The sequence below is a fragment of the Lathyrus oleraceus genome, chromosome 4, assembly GCF_024323335.1.
Source record: "Lathyrus oleraceus cultivar Zhongwan6 chromosome 4, CAAS_Psat_ZW6_1.0, whole genome shotgun sequence".
Classification (NCBI taxonomy): Eukaryota; Viridiplantae; Streptophyta; class Magnoliopsida; order Fabales; family Fabaceae; genus Lathyrus; species Lathyrus oleraceus.
The window spans coordinates 480,019,786-480,026,999 of NC_066582.1; positions in this window are offsets into that span (position 1 = coordinate 480,019,786).

The following is a 7,214-nucleotide window of genomic DNA, read 5'->3' on the forward strand; positions in this document are numbered from 1 at the left end:
AACTTCTAGCCTAACCAGAGACAAATGGAATAACAGACTACTAGGGAGACTACGACTCGAGCCTAGAAGTTATCATGCATAATATCCCTACGTTAAGGTTTCTATCCTAACTTGCACAGGAAGCAAGCTAACCTAAACCTGACTTGCACAGGAAGCAAGCTAAACTAAACAGCACAATCATCAAACATAAGCACAAGTAGCACACACTATATGCAATCAATTGGCTCAAACAAGGTTAGGTTTTAGTCAAGGGGTCATGTCAACCTCGACAAACAAACCAACTGGAAAAGGGTGTTGTTAGCTCTTAACCCTAACATTGAGAGTTAGGGTGAAGCAGATGAAATGGGAAGTGAGGGGTGTGCCTCACAGCTCTTATCCCTGGCCTGGGAGAGCTTGATTCAAAATAGAAAGTGTGGGAGTTCAGAATGCAGGAACTCTTCTCCACAAGTGACTGACACAACAGGATCTTGGGTTCTTATTCACAACGCATCAACACATGGTGTATGAGCAAAGTGAATGACACAACTGAATATTAGGGGATGGATTACACATCTCTTTTATCTGCCAATTGCCTCTTAAGAGGTCTTTACCTGCTTGGCACAAAATTAAACATCCACAAGCATTGCCTCTTAAGGAGGGCTTCAGACAGGTGCCTTCCCACATAACAGGACAGGTCTTCCAGACTACATGAAGTCAAAGGAGTTATACCTCAGTGGTAAGCAAACCACAAGCTAGCAAAGCAAGTTCAAAATAACTCAAAGCAACTTAGGTACCTGTGAAAAAATCTAAACCAATCAGTTAAACTGTACAAACAAACAATCAACAGTTAATCACACAGACAGACAAAGTATCATCAGACAACAATGAGCAAGGCACAAGCACAAGTGAATTTGTTCTCAAAGCCTACAAAACAACACAATGTTAGTCAATCATCAACCAATTAACCAAACTCAAATGAATGAACCACTCCAATCATGGCAATGTGCATCTGAACCTGAAATCCACAATCCAAACAGTGAGTCCAAACCACTAGGTCAAAGCCTAGGGTCAAAAGAGGGTCAACAAGTCAAAACAGAACTTGAAATTTAACATGAATCATCCTTATCCAATCAAGAACAAAACACAAAAGGTCTCACACCAAAATCATTAACCAAATTCATTTCATGAACAAAACATGGCAAGGCATGCAAATGGTGATCACATTGAGACATCAGAAGAAACAAATGCACATTAAACCAGAAATGACTCAAATAATCTTGGCAAAATTCATGGGTAAACAGGACATATAACATGAACATCATACAAAAAATTAGAGGCATTGGACATCATTTGGCATGGCAATCACATAGCATAAAACAGACAACCAAATGTGTGACACAAATTGTGACACCAAGTTAGAACAATCATAAAACAGAGTTGGAGCATAGGAAAAATCTCAAACCAAAGCCAAAATGTCAAGCAATGAGTCTAGAGATAGCATGCAAAATTTCAGAGCAATTGGATAATTTTTGAGCATTTTATGAAGGTTTGAATGAGGAAATATCACAAATGTATACATGTTCAAACACCCTAGGGCAAAATATTTTTCCAGTCAGGCACAACTTGTGAAATCATGATCATAAAAAAGTAGACAGAATAAGGATCATTTTGCAAAAAATTGGGATGAATTTGGAGCATTTTTCTAATTGTTATGATTTTTGTAAGATTGAAAAATAATGAAATGAAACATGTAACACAAAATATAAATTAAAATGAAATAGAAATTTAAATGCAAAATTGGCGCCAGGCTTGGATGAAACGCCGCGTTTCAATAATGAGGTGGCGGTCAACTCAGTCAAACAAATGCAGACCAATGAAAATGCTAGCATGGCAATTAAACGGACCAATCAGAATCAAACCCTACACAAACACATGCAGGCCACGAATTTGCGTTGCCTATGGATCAAAAACCGTTGCCAAATGTTGATCTTCATCTTCTTCCTCGCGAAGAAGATGAACAGTGGCATGTTCACAACATTTCCAGAACAGTTGTTCCAAAAATCAAAATCTCGTACAGCATTATGCAGCATTTCTCATGGAGATTCAAGATTAAACACAAGCTAAACATGAATCAACCAAATCAAGGAGAATTGAGCAATGGAAAAATCATTCATGAAACTTGAAATAACCCTAACTAACTTAATAGTGCATAAAAATTCACGATTCAAAGCTCATATTCATCAGAACAGCAAGATCTACAACAACATCATAATAAATTTGAGAATTAAAGAGGTCGAAAAACTGACCTCTTGATGCATAGAACTGGATTCAGCTTGCTTCCAGGCTTATGATGTTCCAGCACTCTTTCAATGTGCTTAGTGAAGTGGATGATGATGAAATTGAAGCTCAAGGATGCACGAAACCAGCTTAATCTTCAACTTCCATGGAACCTTCAAGCTTCCAATCCAGCTCAATATGCCACGATTTCTCTTGATTCCACGTCCAAACCTCCTCAACAATACTTCAGGATGATGAATTGATCAATAGAGGATGCTCTTGTTTGAAGAATTTTGGAAAAAAGTTTGAGGGAAAAGTTTTGAGATTTTTGTGATTCTAGATCTGAAATGTTGCTAATGGTGAAAACAGTTAGGGTTAAGTATATATACTCCATGCTAATCATGTTTAAGACTTGCTTAGGCCAAATGCAATTGTGATTAGTAAGTTGGAAGGTGTTTGTGCAAAAATGAGATTTTCACTTCATGCACCCCCATGCACGTGAACAATACTCTTTCAAGGCCCAAAATCCTCTTAAAAACATCCCATGCAAGCTTTGAAATTGGTTTGGTATGCCCATGATCAACCAAAAAGATGTTGTGCAATTTTCTTCCAAAAACTTCATGAATAAACCAAAGGCCATGCAAATGAAATTCATGTCAAATAATGGTATGCTTGGAAAATACATGTTATAAGGATCAAAATGCAAAAAGAACCACTCATTTTGGAGTTTTGGTTACAAAGTTATGTCCATTTGAACTTTTGAACACACTTTGCCATAATTGGACCATATCTCCTCAACAACACATGAGAAATCCATGATCTTGGACTTTTTGGAAATGGGAGAGAAAGATATTCAACTTTCATGTTGGACAAAATTTCATTTGAAGCTTTCTTGATGATGTAATCTTGAGTTGAAGTTGGTCCAAAACCTTGCCATTTTTGGAAAGTTCAAATTACAGGTCACTTGCTATTTTTGGAAAGTCTTGATCTGACTTCAAATTCTTCAATGTTGATGTTTGAAATGTCAAATGAGACTTGTTTGAACATGAATGAAGCATCTCTAACCACCTCCCACCTTCAAATCCACAGTTGACTTCACAGTTGACTCCTGTTGACTTCTGTTGACTTTCTAGGGTTTCTGATGACTTGCACATGCACTGATGAGTTCTGAGCCTTCAACACTTGGCCAAGCTACTTCAAAATGATCTTTGGGTCATGTAAACTCATTGGAACCACCCTAAGGCTTTGATCTCATGGAAAATGCTCTTGTGACCTTGCACAGTTGAATCTCCTGACCAGTCTTGCCTGATGAGATGCAATGGGCTATGCAATGTGAATGCAATGTTAATGACCTAAAGATGAAATGAAATGTACAAATGAGAGGTGCAAATTTGAGGTGCTACAGCTGCCCCTATTCAATCAACTGGGAACCTGAACGGATGAGAGCAACGGCTGTCAGACCTTCAAGGTAAACAGGGATTAAAAACCGAAAGAACCGGAAAATTTGCAATCTGCGGGAGACGAATCAAAACGAAACACAACCATTTACCGATGGCAGATGCACAATAAAAACTTCAGGAAAGCGAAGCCATTTATCGATGGCGGCTTTACTGGGAACTGGATACTTGATATTTACCGATATCAACTTCAGCGAGACCATTTACCGATGGCGGCTGGGAAACAACATCCAAAAGAAGCGGGACCATTTACCGATGGTGGCTTCAACTGGGAATTTGATATAAAAGAAGCAAGACCATTTACCGATGGTGGCTTCAAAACAACTTTTGATATTTACTGATATCAACATCAGAGGGACCATTTACCGATGGCTGCTGGAAAACAGATGTCACATAAAGCAAGGGCATTTACCGATGGCAACTTAGTTGGGCATTCGATATTTACCGATATCGAAGAAAGTGAGGCCATTTACCGATGGCAAACTCCAGCTGGGGAGTACAAAGATATTTACAAACGGAAACAGACGAGACGTTTACCGACGACTCTACTGGGGATTTTGAAAAGATACAACCAGACGTCAACGGACGAGTGGGAAAAACTCAACGTTTGTCGACACCAACGGAGAGGTGACTAGACATCAACGGATGAATGGGAAAGAGAGACACAACCAGACGTCAACGGACGAATGGGAAAAACTCAACGTTTATCGAAACCAACGGAGAGGTGACCAGACATCAACGGATGAACTGGAAAGAGAGAATAACAATCAGACGTCAACGGACGAATGGGAAAAACTATACGTTTATCGACACCAATGGAGAGGTGACCAGACATCAACGGATGACCTGGAAAGAGAGAAATACAACCAGACGTCAACGGACGAATGGGAAAAACTCAACGTTTATCGACACCAACGGAGAGGTGACCAGACATCAACGGATGAATGGAAAGGATACAACTACACGTTAACAGACGAATAGGAAAAACTCAACGTTTATCGAAACCAACGGAGAGGTGACCAGACATTTACCGATGACTGGGATGAGACTCGATGTTTACCGACATCGAAAGATGATGTTTACCGACATCAAAAAAAAGACGACCAGACATTTACCGATGACTGGGATGAGACTCGATGTTTACCGACATCGAAAGATGATGTTTACCGACATCAAAGAACGAACACAGACGAGTGTTTAGGTGACACTGACTGGTATCACAAGGATGAAATATTCATTTATCAAGACAAGGTCGGACACTTGCCGGGGACCACGCTGGGGGGAGTCAATCAAAACTTTCCTTCCACGGACGAGTGAGGAAATAAACCTCTCTGGAGATATCAATCCTGAATGTTGTCAGGAGCAACTGTTGCACATATGCCATACAGATGTTGAAATACGATCCGCCTCTGCTGGGGATATGATCTACTGATGTAACATATGTATGCATATGTTTGAATTTTATAGCATAATGCTCCATATTGAATGGAAATGCTACGCGATTTGAGGATGCAAAAATGCAAATGTAAGAGAACCCCTGCTGGGAAAGCACATGACTGCTTCCGAGCGAACAAATCTGATTTGATCTTCCAACTCTGCGGGGAGACGCACGACTGCCGGGGAACAGATGATCTTCACTAGGGATGACCTCTAGTGAACCCGATCCGCTTGGGGATACCGTTGGGGGAATAAACAAACAAATCCCGCCTCCACTGGGGAAATAACACTGCAGACTTCCGCTGGGGAAACTGTCAACTCAACCCTGATGAGGATTACAGCACTTCAAACCTGGCTGCTGAGGAACAGACTATCCACAAACATCTCCGCCGGGGAGATAACAATCTTCCGACCCATTGAGGAACTACCAGTTCCCAGTCCTGCTGGGGAAATACTCTTCACGACCCTACTGGGGATTTGCAATCAATTTGAGACTTGACTGCTGAGGCGACCCTGATCTTGGCCTCGCTGGGGAGACAAACCCTAAATTTGTCTTGGACAACCCAACCTCTCACACTACTGGACAGTGTTGAAATTCTTTTTGAACAAACTGTGGCTCCTGCTTAGCCAACGAACAAAAGATAGTGATATGCAAAACAAGCAAAACAAACGTGCCCCAAGGAAATGCCTGGACAAGATACACCCAAGTGTACTCAACATTCAAAAATGATTTTCAAATGTTTATCTTTCTGCACGTTATTGTCTGGCCTTCATGTTTTTATATGCAATGTTTATCAAAAATTCGGACGTTTTTGCAAACAAAGCGGTAAAATAAAAATAAGAGAGCAATTTATCTGAATAACGACTTTTATTGATTGAAAATGAGCCTATAAAGGCAAATACATCAAGAAGCAATTCCTAGGAAGAGGTAATTGCGCACAAAAGGAAATAAACTATCCTATTGGCAATGCGAACACGGCATCCACTATTTTCCAATTCTGTTATGACTCGTATATCTTCAATTTCCCCCAAGTTCCTTGCTTTTTGAGAAGAATGATTGGACCGGTCATATCCTTCGAGACGGTAGACGTTGAAGCGTGATGAAGTACAAATAACTCAGACTGTAGTCTTCGCTTTAATCCCTCTTTTGCCTGGATCGCCCTTTCGGGTTTTCAATCCACCGGGATACCCATTTTTGCCTAAGCCGCCCTTGCGGGTTTTCGACTTACCGGGTGTACATATTCTTTTCATTCTTTATCCCTAACTTTTGCCCGAACCCTTTCCTTTTTTTTTTTGGTTCGCCGGGATGCCCTTTTTTGCCTGGACTCTTTTATTCTTTTTGTCCAGCGGGTCAATTTATGCGAAGTGTTTTTTGACTACATCTGAGTTAACAGGGGACGGGAAATCTTCACCATCCATAGTTGTAAGCATCAAGGCTCCACCGGAGAAGACCTTCTTAACAACATATGGACCTTCATAATTAGGAGTCCACTTGCCCCTGTTATCTGTACCGGGAGGAAGGATCCTCTTCAAAACTAAATCACCAGTCTGATAGCTTCGAGGATGCACTTTCTGATCGAAGGCTCTCTTCATCCTTCTCTGATACAACTGCCCATGGCACACAGCTGCTAACCGCCTCTCTTCAATAAGGCTCAACTCATTAAATCTGGTTCGAATCCATTAAGCTTCGTCAAGCTTGACATCCAGCAGGACTCTCAGGGAAGGAATCTCCACTTCAACAGACAGGACTGCTTCCATACCATACACAAGGGAGTAAGGGGTTGCCCCGGTCGACGTACGTACTGAGGTACGGTACCCATGCAAAGCGAAAGGCAACTTCTCATGCCAATCCTTGTACGTCACGATCATCTTCTGCACAATCTTCTTAATATTCTTGTTTGCCGCCTCTACAACACCATTCATCTTCGGTCTGTAAGTAGAAGAATTGTGATGTTCAATCTTGAAATCTCTACAAAGCTCTTTCATCATCTTGTTATTGAGATTCGAACCATTATCAGTAATGATTCTCTCAGGAACCCCATAACGACAGATAATTTCCTTCTT